Raw genomic sequence first — 18,525 nt, forward strand, 5'->3', positions numbered from 1 at the left:
AAACATACATAAGTCTATATGTTTTGGCGCGCACAGATTTTTCTATGAATTTTGCCATTTTCAGTTGCCAATGCTTGCTTGATTTTCGCTGTTGTGACGTTTGATGAAAAGGAATTATTAATAATCGCTGGGGAATACGCGCATTATGATGCAATGGCCCCTTAGTGCTTATAATTCATATGTGTGCCCGGCTAATTGTTGCTGGAATTGCTTGATATTAAATGCTAATTCATGTATGAGTGTGTGTGTGTGGTCACAACAGATCGAAGAATCTACTTGCCTTTAATTGCAAGAAAAATGAAAGTTGAGTGATAGACAGCTGGTACTTTGCGATAAGACTATTTATAGAAAGTAGAAGCTAAGAAGCTTATATACATGATACGAGTATATTATATATATACCTACATATATATAGAAAGTTATATAACTATGTCAAAGTCAGAAAGACTGTACAGATAGGATAGACATAATAGATCTATTTAAAAGTTAGAAGTCAGATACAAAGAGAGAAATTATACAGCTACTCCTACTTTCCATATACTCGTAAATGCAATCTGATTTTCATCAGGGTAGATTAGAATACGTCGATAGCCGAATTTTTATCTGATAAAGTTCAAAGCAGCATTTTATGGCAAATTATTGACTTTAATTGCGTATCCAAAAACCATGACTATACTCAAGTACACCGCACAATGTCAGCTTTGATGTCCAATGCAGAATCACTCTTACCAACAGTGTTACTTAGGACTGAGTAGGCATTTGAAAAGTAAAGTCCTCTCTCAACGAACAAAGACCAAACTTTAGTCCCTCATCATTTCTGTTTTGCTATATGGTGCGAAGGCTTGGGCAATGACAATAACTGAGGAGACGACGTTAGGAGGATTACACAGAAAGGTTTCGCAATAGAGTTATGGTATTTTGCTCATTGGCAATGCCAAATACCGCGGTATGCGATGCAAAGATGAGTTGTACGAGATATATGGCGATACTGACAAAGTTCAACGAATCAAGAGACAGCACCTCGTTCAACTTATGGTCAACATAATTGGTTCACTGAGAATACTATTCGCAACACCATCACCCATCTTGAAACCCAGCATTCATTATTTGATAATATTCGACAGAATTGACCACGGCTAGCACGCAGTGAAGAAAATATAGCCGTGGCTGAAAGTGTACACGAAGACCGTGGAGAGTCGATTCGGCCCCGTTCGCAGCCAATCGGACTGACGTATTGAACGACTTAGAGCAACTTGAAGAGTTTCAAGAACAAACTACGGTTTGGTGTGGTTTGTGGGCCGGTGGAATCATCGGTCCACATTTCCACATGTTGGTGAGCACGTAACCGTCAATAGCGACCGTTATCGTGTCATGATAACCGATTATTTGGTGAATGAAATTGAAGCTCGTGATCTCGGCGGCATTTGGTTTCAACAAGAAGGCGCCACTTCCCACATATCGCATCAATCAAAGGATTTATTGAGAGAACACTTCGGTGAGCAGATAATTCACATTTTCACCGGTCGATTGGTCACCAAGATGGTATGATATCACGCCGTTAGACTTTTTCCAGTGGGGATATGTGAAGTCTAAAGTCTATGCGGACAATCCCGCTTCGATTCAAGCCTTGGAGCAAAACATCACGAGTGTCATTCGCCAGTTATTAGTCGAAATGATCGAACGAGTCATCGAAAATTGGACGCAACGAATGGATCATCTGAGACGTAGCCGCGGTCAATATTTGAAAGATGTAATCTTCATAAAATAAATGCCAAAATATGTTCTTTCGAATGATAATAAACATTCCCCGTAAAATTTGAAATTTCTTTGTTTTTTCTAATAAAAAGTAGGGAAGCTCGAAATAGATCACCTTTTATTTGTTCAGATTTTCCACAATTTTCCCAAATCTCGAATATCTGAACACACTGTCTTCTTGACATTCATAAACTTTATCCAGGACGTAGGCCTAGTCTTAATTCCGTTTATATATACATAAGTGCTTCTATACGAAGTGTGTTTGAAATAAAAAGCAGTTTACTTAACTGTGTAACAAAGAAGGATATATCAAAAAATCCTGAAAAAAGTCGGACTTTTAGTGAAGCGAAATTGGTTATTAAGTCATTGGCTAGGCGTCTTTGTACCATAATTTGGGAAACATTAGTTATAATTCTTCTGTTTATGATTTGGCCGAACACCTCTAACTTTTTGCTCGGTAATATTTTGTTTAATGATTCTCAAAAAAATAGGTAAACCTTTCTATAATGTCTGGTGAGCTTGGTAAACGCCACTATTAGTTATTGCGCTCTCAAGGCTTTTGGCATAAAATGCATCGCAAAAGATCTAATGAGCTCCTCGCCTGTAGTAAGGTTAGCCTTTTCATAGTTGTAGAGGCTTTAGCTATTCATTAACCCTATCGGTGTCCACGCGGTAAGGTTTAGAATCTTATCCAATGCAAATTGTAGGAGCTGTTCGGAAGTAGAGGCAATGGGAATTGTCACGCCTTTGCGAGAACAAGGCTTAAATATCTGAGAGTCCACAATTCCAGACATCTCGCTGAGCTAGTTGGAATAGATATTAAACATGTAATTAGATTAATTTTGGCCTCAACGCGCCTTGTCGACTTATAAAATCTAATTACAGTAGATTTTCTAGCTGCAAAAATGTATATAGCATTGAACTTAACATAAGCTATTTTAACCTAACCTAACCACCAAAATATATGAAATACCGTATATTCAAAACTTTTTTTTTATCATTTCAGGTTACTAATTGCTATTGTAATGTGAATTATTCTATGTCGGTAAGTCTTTTTTTATTTAAACTATTTCTTTTTTAATTTTTTTTTAAATATTAGTTTTTTCTGAAAAAACTTTGTGAAATAATAAAGCTTTTAAAGCTTGTGAATAAAGCTTTTAAAGCTTTCATTTATAAGCGAAAGTGGTATGTTTTTAATACTGAGGATACTATAGTTTTATAAGGGCATACTTTACTAAAGTTAAAAACTTTCTTGTAATTTTCGAAAGCATTTCAAATAAGGATTTGGGAAAATACCTTGAACTACTCGTTATTTTAAGCTTTTACGAAACGCAATTATAGTTCGACGCTGAAATCTGTCGTGACAAGCTCGGCTGTCATTTTTTCGCCTGTTATTTTTTCAACGTAAGCCTAGAGCTTCAACTTCTCTTAGACGTTGTAACGAACTTTTTTTTTAACAAAAGGTTCAGTTACTGTTATAAAAATAGACTTTTTAAAGTTAGTTAAAGCTGAGCTGGAATCAAGGCTTCTCTGCTGTTCTTTTCTGTCGCCACGTATCTCGAATTGCAAAATGCATTTTCTGGAAATGTTTCCGATAAAAAAATTATAAAAAAAATAACAAAACAATAAATTATAACATAAACGATTGAATTAAAATTCCATAAGTGAACTGGGTTATGAGGTCGCAGCACATGCCAAAAATGATGAAAAGTGACGAATAAACATAAACCGAAACAGTAGCGATTGCAGCACTGCAATACTAGCAGCAGCAGTAGTCTGAAGCGCGACCTACCCACAACCGCAAACTAACAACACAACGTAAGTTTGCCTGTTGGTCTGCAAGTCAACTTGGACGATTTGTGTGATATTGTCGCATCAAACGCGCCGCTTATCTGTGAACAATTCATCAAAAAGAAACCTTGCAATGCGGCATATACATAAATATACTGAAATACAAATTCACACATACATATGCCTGTAAGTGTGACGCGCGACGTCGTAATGCGCGTCGCTTGTATGTACTTATGTGTTGGCAGCGCCTCGCCGCTCATATAAATAAATAAATTCATCATTGTAAATCATGCTCGGTATTTTGCAATTTAATTAATCACAAAAAGAAACAAAATACATATATATTACATAAGCAATACGAACAGCGCTTAATAAGCCACAACAATCACTCGCAGTGCGCAACCAAAAACGGCAAGAACGCTGCAGTTAAGTAGCAAACGCGTTTGATATATTTTACGGCTACTTATTGTATTGAAAGTCAACATTGAGCCGGCACCGCCACCACAGCGCGCAGTTGGATATTTTCAAAAAAGATGATATTTATGGCAACTTTGACAATGAGCGGCTAGCGCGCGCGTCCGCGTTGATGGGTACACCGCGCATTTCTTGCCGCGCGCCTCCGTGTCGATGCGTACACTGCACATCTCATGACGCGCACGTTCGCGTTGGAGCTTGTATTCCGCACTTAAACCACGCGCGTTCGCGTCAATGCACATTTCTTACCGCGCGCGTCTGCGTCAAAGCTTGTATTCCACACTTCAAGCGCGCGCATTCGAGTCAGTGCTTATGCTGCACTTTTCATGCCGCGGGCGTTCGCGTCGATATTTGCACTGCACTTTTATCCCCGCGCTCTTTCGCTTCAACGCTTGTCCTCTACATCTAATATCGCGTCTGCGTTGAAGATTGTGTTGCACACATAATACCGCGCGCGTTCGCGTCGATGCTTAAAACGCACATTTAATGCCGCGCGCAAACAGCTCAAATGACAATTGAGTTGCGCTCGTCATGGTCGCAAATCACAATTTTCAACTTGCCACTCAATTGCACACATAAAAGCAGAGTTGAAATAAAAAGCGCAATAAGCAGTACGTACGCATTGATGATGAAAAGCCCCGCGTGAGCGAACGCGGTAGGCGGACAGCGCGCATCTTAAGTAAGTGAAGCGACGCACATTTGCGCGCCATGCGGTCGAGAAAGTAATGCCTTGCAATGCGGTCTAATCAATTGATAAATGATTGAATGTATGAATGACAGCGATATGCTCACGTAACGCGGTAGAAAAACAGCTGTATTATTGCAGTTTGGAATGCGCGCTTCATACATTTCAACATATACATATGACACACATGTAGTCGTTGTAGTCCTGTAGTAGTTCAATTCATACTTTGTATGATTGGCGGGCAGATAAATGCCACAGCGGCGCGTCGCTCATGACAGCGCTAGCAGCAAGTAAGTCTAAGCAGAGTTGATGCATTGCAAACAACAAAACAACTGTTGTCAGCTTGTCCAATATATTGCCACCAACATTGACAAGCATTACCAACAGCGCGCCGATATATTTTAAATATATTAATTGTAAAAGGTATGGAAGCAGTACTAGAGCGACAAACGCGCTCCGCGCACTGCAGCGCCAAGCGTAAATGTCATTGCAGCACTGGTCTTAAGCTAAGCGCAGATTGAAGCACTAACATTTTCTGCGCTCTACTATGCACTCAACCTTAGTTTTGTATTCGCGCTTCACTTACTCATCATTCGTGCAGTTCGTCAAATACGCTGCTAAATTATTAAATTTGTTCTGCAAATGGTTCGGCGCGCCTGGTAGGTGGCCAAACCAATTGTAGCTGCTCTCAGTGGCATTGCGCGCTCCCCCAAAAGGCGGTCAATTGTGGCAATATTTATAGTTAGACGCGTAAGCCTCACAAGTCAGTCGCGCGTTCGTTAAATCGCGGCTTATATGGTATGTGATCGCGAATGCGAGATTAGAAATTTGAGTGATTTGTTGTTTAAAGTGCGAATTGCTTATTTTATAAACCGTACTTTTGGCTTCAAGGAACTTGACCCTTTGATAGCTTATAGCAAAAAAAGCAATGAAAAGCCAAGGCCTTGAGTACTCAACATCGCTTCTGAAATAGTTTAGCTTTCTTACTTTGACTATGATTTATATACAAGGTGATCCAAGCGTCCAGTCTTATCACAAGGACTCTCGATGCTATTGATAGCTAAGTTAGGAAGTCCTCGACCAACCCTGAACACACTGTTAATGAGAATAAGGCTGGTATCGCTGAGTGAATGGTCATTTCTGAAGGAGGTTGCACTCCGGAGCAGGAGATGTAATGCTACCCTAATGGCTACAACCTCGGCTTGTAAGACATTGTAATAGTGAGGAAGTCGGAAGCTGATAGAGAGCTCCTGTCAGTAAACCCCTCCACCAACCTTTCTCCGAAGCTTTCACCTAACCGTAAAGAAGCTCACTGTCCTTTTCCTCTAACTGCTTCTTCCCATCCGCAATTCCCTCGTCGGTATATGGGCAGAGAAGAAGCCGCCAGACCTCGGTTTGTCGACTCCATGATCCAAGTGATCCGGTAAGAAATCAAAGGGTGTGAGGATATCCAAGTGTGCAGATACGTGTTATTTTAAGGACCCAGATTCTACGGGCACTAAGAGCAATACAAGATGGCGTTAAGTGCCATGGTTGAAATGGACCTTAGTGCACCACCCGTTGAATGCTCTCGAGTTTCTCTGCAAGTGTGGTCTTTTCTAGAGCCCTCCACAAACATAAAGATTCCATAGAATTTAAAGGGCTTAACTAGGGCATCGTAGAGTCAGAGAACCACTTTCGAACCACTCCGATCTTTTGGCAATGGCTCCTCTAAACCAGCAAAGCGAAATCGGTGCCTTTTTTGCTCTCTCTTCTATATTCGTCTTCCATGAAAGCTTCCTATTCAGAACCAGCTCTAGATATTTCACTGTATCCTCCTGTTGCAGACGGATGCCTCCCATTTGTGGCAGTGGTGCCACCTGGATCTCATATCTTCTAGAAAATAAAACGATCTCGGACCACTTCCGACTGCCCAATTTGTTACGACGCTGATACCCCTGCGCCAACTCGTACACGGTTCTCAGAAACTTTTCTTTGAGCATAAGTACTACATCGTCTGCATAGGCAATCACTCGGCAGCTACGATCCTCAAGTTTTTGAAACAGGTCGTTAACAACCTGGATCCTCAGAAGAGGAGAGAACTCCACCTTGTGGGGTTCTCCTACTCACTCTGTCGCACAGAAGACTGAGAATGAGGTGTTTGAGGTTTGATTAAACACCAAGACCGTCCAGAGCAGTAACGACTTCTTCCAGCATGACATTATTGAAAGCTATCTCAATATCAATGATGGTCCCAACGGCGAATTCCTTAACCCAAATGACTTCCTCAAGCCATGACACGAAAGTATGCAGGGCATTATCCACTAACTTGCCTTTACAGTAAGCATGTTGCGCTCCTGATAGATAGTACCTCGTAGTGCGCTTCCTTTTGTACCAGTCCATCAGTCTCTCCAGAGCACTAACCGCCATTCCCGAGCCGTAAACACTTTCACCGAGTCCGTCTCAGTGAATGGCTTTGTATGCCCAGTTAATCATACACATCTGACACTCCTCTCCCTATGGTCCGACCCCGTCAAAACAGCACGTTTTCTGGTCCTACCGTTGGATGACCTCAATGAAAGCTTATCTGAACCTTACCATCTTAATGTGGACTAGGTAACCCTTCTAACAACAACATCAACAGGTGTCCTTATTACGAAATTGAGTTCATAAATTGTTCACTGGTTTGACCCCTTCGAACGCTTCATATGCATCCAACAATATCAGCCATAAAATTGCAGCCCATTATAGACATAAATGCATTCAATAATTGTAACTCAATAGAATCCGCTCCAAATGGCCACCGAAAGCCAATAAACTCATAAGCAAGGTAATAAATTTGTAATCTTGGACCGCTGGAAAAGTCGAACAGAAAGTTTCAACATTTGTTTAATGGATTGTATTTAATTTTTTGTGTTGTTGTTGCGGTTGCTTGTCTTGCGCGCTTGCCAGCAGCCACAGTGGCGCATAATAAGCGATTAAAACATCTTTAATCAAGCGATTAACGCAGCGGGCGATATGCGCCGCACCAACAGCCGAGGCGAACACTGCAGAAGCGCTTTGCATTGGCGCGCACAGCTGTCTGCTGGTATGACACTGCATAATGGCAGCTCACCCGTATTCACGTGAGTTCATGTGTTGAGGACGCGCAACACAGCGCGGCTAGTAGCGCGCCGCCGGAGCACACCTGTCGCGCGGACAGCTTGATTTCATGTAATCCAATGCTTTAGGCGCCGCCAGCATGGCTAAGCATCTGGTGCACAGCGCGAGTTCGAAGCTGCGCGTACCGAACGCCACAGTTTGTGCTTGCAACGCGACATGCCGCGCGCATTTACACCTTTTTCGGCGGCGCGTCGCGCTCCACGTGAGATCATTATATTTTCATAATTTATTTGAAATAAAGCAGAGAAGGAAATTAAGTGTAACAGTTACATGCACGCACACACGCAAGCACTTGGCGGCCAGCACACCAATAACCGCTAAGCAATTTAGACCACCACTTTAACGGTAACCGCAACGCATTTTGGCATAAATCTTTGTAATATTATTTTTTACGCTTTGTTAGCGTAAATATTATCATTTCCCCACAATAATGTGAAAATATATCGATATTTTGCTTGTTTATCGCACGCTGTTGTTGCAGCCGTGTCAGTAGGTGGCAACACGCGCATTATTTGCCACAAACACGACTCCGAGGCACTTCACCTTTAAATGGCCCTTTCACCAGCGCGGCCTTTCGTTTGTTTGTTTTTGTTATTTCGTGCGATTTTTGTTTATTTGAAAGGCAATTAAAAATCGCGTTGACAGCCGTTTATTGTTTTATTTGTGTTTGTAGTCTAATTAGGAATTAATTGCCCTGCGCTCGCTTAATGGCCGCGGCACTAACATGCATACACACATATACATCCAAAAAAGTTTCCAATTTGTTAAGGAAAATTTTCAATGTTTTTTATGCTCAAAAATGAAGATAAACTGCCTTCAAAAAGCGCCTGAAAATGAATGAATCGCTAATGAATGAGTTTATTTATTTATTTCTCAGCGCTTTAAGGTGAAATTTTCAAAATTAATTGTATTATTTTCTTTTCGAAATCAAAATATGTAATTAGTGCAATTAACGGTTCGAATGCCTACGAAATAATCTGTGGAAAATTTCCATTAAAAAGTAAATTTCTTGTTTCTTAATTTTCTCGCTAAATTGCCAAGCAATTTTTATTGAATAACAAAACTTTCCTATATAGCGATTATCTTCTCCTTCCTCTTTATTAGCGGAGACACCCCTTACGCGATTATAGTTGAGTTTACAACAGCGCGCAAATCATTATTCCTTTTCACTCTTTGGAGCCAATTGGAGATTCCAAGTGTAGCCAGGTCCTTCTTCACCTGAGTCTTGAACGTAGTGCGGTACTGCGTCGAATATTCTCAGAGCTGGAGTGTTTTCATCCATTCGGACGACATGATCTAATTAGGTTAGGTTAGGTTAATCTAGTAGGTCAAGAAGTCCCGCATAGACCAGTTTTGGTCTTTTGCAATACCAGAGTTTACTTGCTAAGTCCAAGAGGTCATCGTTTAGAATGCCTGCGCTTGACGCGAATTTTAACAGACTCTGCGACGTTACAATCGATACCTCCTCCAGTGTACTATACTGTGAGTACCACAGGACATTGTTTCCTTGGTGCCCTGCTCTAGACATTTCCTGCAGTCTTCTCTATCTGTCAGCCCCATCCTGCCGGCGTGTGTCTTTTATCGAGTGCCAATAGAAATTTTGTGTAATTTCGATCTACCGTTTTACACATGACTTTTGCAGTTTGCACCCCGGTGACTCGTTCCATTGGGTTTTGATTTTCTTTACCATACTTCTGTCGAGATCGTCGTGTAGACAATGTATGGATTTCCCAACGTTGATCACGTTTTCGGATGTTAGCCGCACACCATTCTTGGCAATCTCGTCCACTATTTCATTACGTTCGATGCATTTGTGTCCTCGCACCCAGTAGAAGTGAAGTTGCTTGCTTCTGACAAACCCTTCCACTGTTGCCCTGCTTCCCAAGACATTTCTGGCCAATATGCGAGTACATAATAGATCAAAAAATCCTTACAAATCGACAAAGTGCTTTGTTAATGCGATTACTGCCAGTATCGGCTTAATCTCCTGGTTCCCCGAAGGTAAAACTGCCGAGACGTTTCAACATTAGTCTTGCAAAGGCGAGACAATGCAGGAGAAAGTGCATGGATGTTGCCACTTCACGCTCATCCACACAAATTTGACAACTCTAATTTTTTTATCCCCTCTGCCTTCTCCTTCGACCCCCGCTGGAGACAGCTCCGCTCTGGTTTCCGTCGGGAGTATTCCAAGGACCACTCTTTCGAAGACATAGTTTATGGTTTCTTTGTGACACTGAGCGGAGCGCGAGATTTCTTTTTTTGGAGTATCGGCGCTTGCCGATATGGCTTTTGGGTTCTTTCCAGCCTAATCACCCTGCCGTCTTAGATGAAAGGAGAAGAATCGCAGTAACGCAATATCTATTTTATAGGTTCGACTGGAAGCCCGATACGAGCACGAGGTCGCATTTGGCTCCACCAACTTCTCCGATAAATGTGATCTGATAAGGTGATTTGAACAACACGTTAACAAATGATACCATTCTGTTCTCTCGATATTATTAGAAAATGAAAAAAATCGAACTACAACCACACCTGCTTCCAGTGTGTAGATCAACTCTTTCGCGAAGAAACTCAGTCATATCTTCATAAAGAGAAGTGTATATTTCTTACTGATTACACGGTTCATTGCTGTCAATTCAATGAGGACTTTCCTTAGTTCTCATGTAGTTATTGTGTAGTTTCCGATCATATGATAAACCCTTTACTTATGCCATTCGTATTGGACTGAATACAGGAGACATTGTTACATAGCATAACAGGCTTTGAGGCTCAAATGGAGTGATCTTGGTTCAAAAATTCTTCTTCCTCCTCATATAGGCGGCGGAGTAAAACGAAATTTATTATTAATCCTATATAGCTCAATGATGTACTACGCTCTTGAGAACCAAGTGTTGAAAATATCGTTTAAATCGATGAACAATGGATCACCTACGACAACGTCATGCGAAGACGGTCGTGGTCGAATCACGATGAGCCGGCGCTAATTTTGACTAAATTAGGATTAACGGTCAGGAAGGTTTACCTAAGTACTGTCTGTGTACTGTCAACACTTAATTCGTCTGAAGGAAGCAATCGCCCAGAAGCGGTCAGCTTTGGCCAATAGGAGCAGAAGTGTGCTCAATCAGGACAACGCCAGGCCATACACATGATAATTACTTGCCAAAAGCAGCAGGAGCTTGGTTGGTTAGAAGTTCTAATGCAACCACATTTTAGTTGGGACCTGGAACCAAATGATTACTTCCTGTTCCTGAATATAGCGACTGACTTTCCTGGCTCCTGTTTCACTCAAAAGAAGTTTGTGAAAATTTACGGGCTCAGTTTTTCAGCCAATGGGGGGGAGGTTTTCTATGAGAGTACCTTTATAAAAGCACCTTCTAAACGGTGCATTTCATAGCCAGTACGTAACCAGCTGAAGTCTGGGAATATCACAATGATACAACATAAAATAAAAATATTTTGTGCCCGCTCCTTTACTAAAAATATCAGAACATCGAAGCGCAAGCAAGCGCCTAAATCCATTGTGGTGCTACGTGCCTTAATGTGTTGAATTCATTTCGATTTTCCTTACACATATCGCTGACACATTTGTATGTATCAGTTGAATGCCTACAAATCGCCACTAATTCCTGAACGTTAAATGTGGGGATAAGTCACTTGGAATTTTAGCTGAGCAGAGCTCGCTAGCGCCCACCATTTAATCGCTGGCAATCAGACAATTTTTCGCTTTTGCTTACAGCACAAATAGTATGGCCTGAAGCCGTTTATTGGCGCACTAAAATCCTTAACGTGCATTCGTATAAACTCGTGTGTACGATTGTAAGCGCAATGGTTCGAATAGTGCTGCTGCTGTCGGTGGGAACCATATTCATATCGCATAATCTGTGAGCAAATATGCAAAATGCAAGCGACAAATCTGGCTATGTAGATATGTCGGTATGTATATATGTATGTATGTATATCGACCGACTTGTAACAATTCACTAACTGCTGTACTTCCTTTAGGCCCTAAGTAATTTTTTCACTCGTATTTTTACTTCGCTTCTTCTTCTTCTGCTTGCTTCACTTTTATATTGTTGTTAGCCTCAGCTCACTGTTTAGCATCCTTAACGACATTCAAAATTCATTACAATTGTTATTGTTTCGACTACACATATACATATGGGCCTACATATGTATGTAGATATGGCCGGCTGGCTGATTGTCTCGATGACTGCGAAAGGGCAATACAACTGGAGCACAACACCCGAAGGCGTACAAACAACAACTAACTAACCTAGTACAACAAACAATAACTACAACTACAACTCAAGTAAGAATGGGGCGAGCTCAAAGCGTTATATGTGCATAAGTACGAGAGCGGTCATGTAAGCACTGGGCCGGATTTCCCCCTTTGGACGGCTGACTTCATAGCAATGTTTGATGCTGTTTAAGCGCATTTTGAAGGAGTTGCATAGCGATGACTGTCGACCAAACAGGAATCTGCTGATATACACCGAAGGCCAAGGAACATTCGAAAAAGCTGTTCCAAAAAATGTGAAAATTCTCCCATCCATCAGAAAGGTGTTTACGTGAAAAAGAACAAAATGGTTACATGTCGAATTATTGAATTCCACCATGACTACGAACTGGGTCTCACTTCTGCTGTATCCCTACCAAATCGGTTACGAACTATTGTCTCATGCACCTTTAACTACTTAGAAAAAGGGAAAACGACCCCATTTTTGGGTCGACGTACTCTTCCACTGGTTCACACCTTCGCCGTTCCTCCGCCGAATGGGAATTACGCTGCAAACTGATGTCTCACGCACCTTAACCTCCAAATTCGAGCCAATGTGCCTCCTTTTGAAAAAAGTCATTTGTTGGATAGAAATTCCACTCAAGGAGGGGTATATCGTCGCGGAAACTACAAACCTCTTCTGATTTTTGCTCACTGGCACTACAATCATGGGTCGATCGGGCCGAGAAGACAAAACTTTATCCGTTGCCTTTACTTCCTTTAGATCCTTATCCTTTGCGAGGGTAAGCCAGCTGCGTATCATACGTAAAGACAGATTCCTATCCTATACTTGTTCTTTTCATTGAATGCTTAACTCCGTTGTAAATCCATGGGTCTCGAAGCGAAGGAGCTTTGCGTTGTAGCATGGTACAGTATGACCTATCCACCGCATTCTCTATATTTTTATGCACTTAACTATATCCATGTCGCTTTAGAACTCATAAAGTTCATGGTTCCATCTTCTTAAGTACTCATCACTCACATGAACGGTTCCAAAGACCTTGCGCAGAACAGTTCTCCTGAATGCTCCAAATGATATCTCATCTTGGTTCGTCATCATCCATGTTTCTGCGCCGTATAATAGGACGGGAATGATAAGAGACTAATTAAAAGACTAGAGCGAATTTATTGTTCTTCAATCTCAAAATGACATCTGTTAGCAAGAGCTATTCTGCGCTTAATCTCCAGACTTATATTGTTAGAGGTATTTTTGTTGCTTCCGAGAGAGACAAAGTCCTTCACTTTTTCAAATTTATGACTACCAAAAAGGACGTAGTTCCCAAGACGCGAGGAACACTTACGTCTGGTTTCCAGGTACTTGACCTTGCTCTCGCTTACTACAAGTCCTACCTCTTTCGCTTATTTTTCTAAGACTGCGCTGACGGCTTATAATGTTAGCGTCATCTACCTCAGAAGCATGGTTCTTTTAGAGAAGATAATGATACTGTGTTCAGATTAACGGCATGCATCACATTTACCAGGAATTTATTAAATAAGGCGCATGAGAGGGAATCACCCTAACAAAATCTCGTCTAGTATCCAACGACTCGGAATGGAAAGATTTCTTGTTGATTTCATTGGCATTAAACTTTCACATGAGGGGACCGAACCTGTCGATGGAGGATGTTCCACATCTCCAGAAAAATTATTTTGCTGACAAATCAAAGAAGTTGGAGCATTTCTAGGAGTGCAATGACCTAAAAGGAGACTATGTTGAGAAATATAGTATAACTTCAATCTACTAAATTTCACTTTTTCTTTGTAGTCTAAGTACTTATCGTACTGCGCTCATATGTCTTCTCTTTACTCCATCAGTCTTTACTTAACTGAGCTTTACATAGCCCTTTGGCCATTTCATAGGCGTCTACTAGACGCGCTGCTCTCAATGAAAGGGCGCTGTGGCACAAAGCAGTTGTTGCAATTGCTCCTACAACTGCGTTTTGTATACTTTAACATACGACTATTCGCTCTTGTTGCTATTGTTGTTGTTACCTACCAACTGTTGACTGCTGGTTGCGTCCAGCAACAATATCAGTCGCGCCACATCAGTGAAAATACACAAAAAATAACAATCTTGCTAATTGGATGATTTTAGCATAAACAAATGTATTTCGAGCACACCGGCAGCATTGTCTACCATTGTAGGGGCGGCGCTCATATCGTGGTAGGCAGAAGAAGAAGAAATAATCAAATAAAAGCACATTTATAGCTGAGCATATGTAAAATACTTACATAAATATAATGAATACCCATGTGCCTTTTATTTTTTATTTTTGGCTTCTGGCAGCGCTTCGCAGCAGTTTTGTTTAAACTTTTTAAAGCTGATGGTACTCCAAAGGCAATGGATACCACGGAAGTAAAAAGTTTCTCATAAAGATCTTTCAACCATTCGGAAATTTAGTGAAACCTGCAAGTATCTCCATAGTGTGCGAATAGGTACGGAAGATTGACCAAACCCTTTAATGAAGTAATCGTACTTTTGCGCTTCGCGCTATTTTAATCCTATGAGAATGTCGTTTTGACCGATCAATAGAAAAAAACACCCCTTATTTCCTTGGTATTCATTAAGCGTGACATATCATGTCTAAAAAAGTACTTTTCGGATTTAATCCTTTTCGAAAATCAACAGCAATCCCAATACGTTTAACCTTTCCTTGTTGAGAACTGTGGAATACCATATTTTTGGGAAGAAACACGAGCTCATCATCAAAGTTTTGGAAAATTTGAATACTTGTGATAGGTATCAAAACCTTCTGGAGAAGAGTAGTATCGGATATACTATGTCTGTTCAACTGTACAATCGATCGTGCGAATTAAACTTGACATATCTTAATAAAACTTGGCCACCGTGTTCCATTTTCGGGAGATTGGTTTTGCAAAAAGAAGCAAAAATTAATCCAAAATTCTCCTGGATCGATCTTCAGTCTATAAATCGTTGGTTACTGGAGGTTCACTTATAAACATGTCAACCAAAGACAGTCGTAGTCGAATTGCGGAGAGGAAGGACGATTGCTGTTGTTGTTGTAACGATTTTCCATATTCTCCTTGGGAGAAATCAGTAAGTTAGTTGTTATTGAAATGACTTATCGATAAGCCCAGGAAACGAACTGTTCCAACGGTTTCGGACCAGCGGATGAAGGAAGTTAAGTGAGTTGGTTTCATCATGCACGCAAAGAGGTGATTAGTGTCATGCGGAGACTCATTGCATGCAGGACTTAGGTTTTTTATGTCAAGGTCTATTCTGGATAAAAAGGAACCTGGTAAAATACTCAAAATGAAGTTGCACTAGAGCCCAGTTCACGGACACGACCAAGAGCTGTTATTTCTAGGATCTTACCCAGTTTGGATCAGGATTGACAGTGAACTCCTATGAGCTTTTCCCCTATGGCGAGGTTCTTAATTCGGACCTATGCTTTCAACGTCTGAAGATTGTAGTCGCCCAGAAACTGCCAACTTCGGCTAACAGGAGCGTAATTGTAATCCATCAGTTAGAAGTTCCGGAGCTTAGAATTGAGGGTCAACTCCTATGAGCTGTTTTTCTATGGCGAGACTCCTAATTTGGACCTATACTCTTAACGTCTGAAGGAAGTAGTCGCTCTGAACCTGCCAACTTTGACTAACAGGAGCGTTATTGTGGCCCATCAGTCCCACGCCAGGCCACGCAGACATCGATAGTGATACGCAAGAAGTTCCGGAGATTCGTTAGGCCATTCTTATGTATCCACCATATAGTCTGAACCTGACACCGAATGATTACTTCGAACAGTGGCTCGGAACTTAACCAAAATAAGTCTCCCTTTCTTCCACACCGTCGAAGGGCAAAGTACTACGGTACATACATATATTCTGGTTTAACAATTTTAGTTAGGAAAATGAAACTGAATCTTTTTTCTCGAAAATAATTTGGTCTTCTTCTAAATCTTTGACTTCCTCCTCTCCTCTAGATCTCATGAGTGCTTTACCTTCAGTCTTACTCGCCAAATGTTTGAATAATTTTTGTTTGCAAGCAATTTCAGGCGATTATCATGTCATTCAGTCAAATGCTAACTGTTAAATTTAAGCAACGTCCGGGCCCGATGCGATGGATGATCACGTTTCTGACAGCCCTGTGAGCGCATCATCAGCACATCATAGTCAACAGACAGTTAGGGAAATCAGACAATACTACAATAATAATAATAATAATAACAACGACAACAACAATGCCAAACCACTAGTTATAACAAAAACAACAATAACATCAACACCAAATTGCCCTTCCCAAACCAAAAAGCGAAGCGACGCCTTCGTGAAGGAGCGCTGTGCTCGCAAGAGGGCACAGAAAGCGCTGCAATTCAATTGCTGGCTCTACTTCTTCTTCCCCAACTGTTTGCTACGTAACCTTTTATTTTTTGTGTGGCATCTTTTGATTTGTCATTACTGTCATTGCGCACTCGCTCGTGAGTTTCAGCGGCGCAACATGAAAATTACAATGATATGCCAACACGTGCATATACCATAGATATATATATGCATATGTGTGTGTTTGTGTGACTATGTGGGTGTATGTGTGCGTGCATATTATTACATATATTTTTCCATGCCATCTACGAGCATTCAAAGCTTCAGCCATTATACTTTTATGCATTTATTACTTCACTTCTTTACTATGCTCGTTCTGTTACAACAACAACAACAATAGCAGTAATAATGAGTTCTTTTTGATGTAACTAAACAAATTTTCAGCAAATACCAACAATAAGCACCGCCTCCACCAACTAACAACACCGGCGCACAACCAACCAGCTGAGCTGCGCTGAGTCGTGTGCAACGCTCACCTTTGAAGACAATGGAGCTCAGCTCAGACCCCTCTGCGCTCAGTGTTCGCCTCCGCTTGGCTTGGTGTGCGCATTCACAGACCAATTTTCCTTGCCTAACAAAAGGTAGGAAATAAAATGGTAAAAATTATACATAATAAGCATAATAGTGCATAACAAAGCCAACCATAAATATAGATGTACATATGTTTGTATGCATGAAGGTGCAGTGTTTGTATTGTGTGTGTGAGTGTGCGCAGTTTGAAGAATTCCCGCCTCACAAAACCATTTTTAATATGAACCAAACTTGACATTTAAATTATGGGAACAACACAATTTCAGCAGGAAGGCATCTGTATCGCTTAGCTCAAGCCGTATGGCGAGCTGCCACATATCTACAGTCGTATGCTTACACATATACTATATATATTTGTTGTAAAAGTTTGCTTTTATTATTGTGTTTAATGTGGGTTACAAAGTGATATGGAGTATAGCTCAGAGCCTAACTCAAATAAATGAAATTTTCTGTTTGAGAGAGTTCCAGGAAACTCGTCTTTTCATCACATTCACTCTAAGATATCGAACAAACTTGCTGCTGCTCAAAGCTAACTCTCTAGATAAAGTTCGGCAAAATCAATAACTCTAAATATTTTCAATTGTCCCAATGTCCAAATTAGATTTCTAAACGAGCAATGCACCACAGCCTTAGGCCTCTTATGCCCTCTCCTAAATCACAAGGACTCTCCAAGTCCCCCGAGTATTGATAAAGTCCAATAAACTGCTGCGTGCTAGCGAAGCGATGTGACCCCTATTTGGAAACATGAATCCAAGGGCCTTCAACATGCGTCTGCACACGGCCATGCAGTCTATTAGCAGATATTCTGGTGCTTCAGGCTCCCTGTCGCAGAACTGGCCATTTATGCAAAAAGCTAAGCCCATATTGTACAGTCTAGTCTGAATTTGTCCCTAGTGAGGTTAATTACATATTTAAACCTGCTAAGGTTGTAACCCCCCGTTAGCAACTTGGCATGTCACATGCCTTGGAGTTGTTGCCAATGTCTCTCTTTGCCTACTACTTCTTCCTCGCGGATCAACTTTTTTATAGTATAGGGACCTATCGCGACAAAGGGACCGAGCGAGCTCATCAGCCAATTCATTCCCGGCAATACCTTTGAAACCGGGCGCCCAAATGAAGTGCTCTTGCACACTTGTAGTTACGTTGCTCTAGGCTATTTAGCCGTTCTTTACACTCCTGAACCAGAAGCGATTTGAAATTTGATGAGGCAGAGATTGACTATCGCTAAGTATGGTTTTATGTTCATTGCGATAGTTGCGTTCGAGATTCATCTCTATACATCATATTCTGGCAAACTTCTGCCTGAAAAATGCTCGGAAAACTTCCCATAGATATGGAGAGTTTGATGCGTGGTCCTGCGACTCCTGCACCAATTCCCTCCGACGTTTTCGAGGCGTCAGTGTACCACTTGATTGTACTATCCCTAAGCTGTCGCTAGAGAGTGGAATCATCTCATTCAGCCTTACTAGTAAGGATAAACTTGAACTTCTTTGTGAAGTTTACCCTTTTGGTAAAGCTCTTCCTTAGGAGA

At 41.2% G+C, this 18,525-nt stretch overlaps 1 long non-coding RNA gene across 1 annotated transcript in view; it reads left to right on the top strand.

Annotated features, from left to right (window-relative positions):
• The first annotated feature begins 2,758 nt into the window (after positions 1 to 2,758).
• Positions 2,759 to 18,525, top strand: part of LOC126752095 (uncharacterized) — a 320,020-nt gene continuing 304,253 nt past the window's right edge. Inside the window, exon 1 of the long non-coding RNA XR_007665957.1 lies at positions 2,759 to 2,800. This is a non-coding gene — a long non-coding RNA (uncharacterized LOC126752095). The remainder of the gene's footprint in view (positions 2,801 to 18,525) is intronic.

The sequence above is a fragment of the Bactrocera neohumeralis genome, chromosome 3 (genome assembly GCF_024586455.1).
Source record: "Bactrocera neohumeralis isolate Rockhampton chromosome 3, APGP_CSIRO_Bneo_wtdbg2-racon-allhic-juicebox.fasta_v2, whole genome shotgun sequence".
NCBI classification, from domain to species: domain Eukaryota; kingdom Metazoa; phylum Arthropoda; class Insecta; order Diptera; family Tephritidae; genus Bactrocera; species Bactrocera neohumeralis.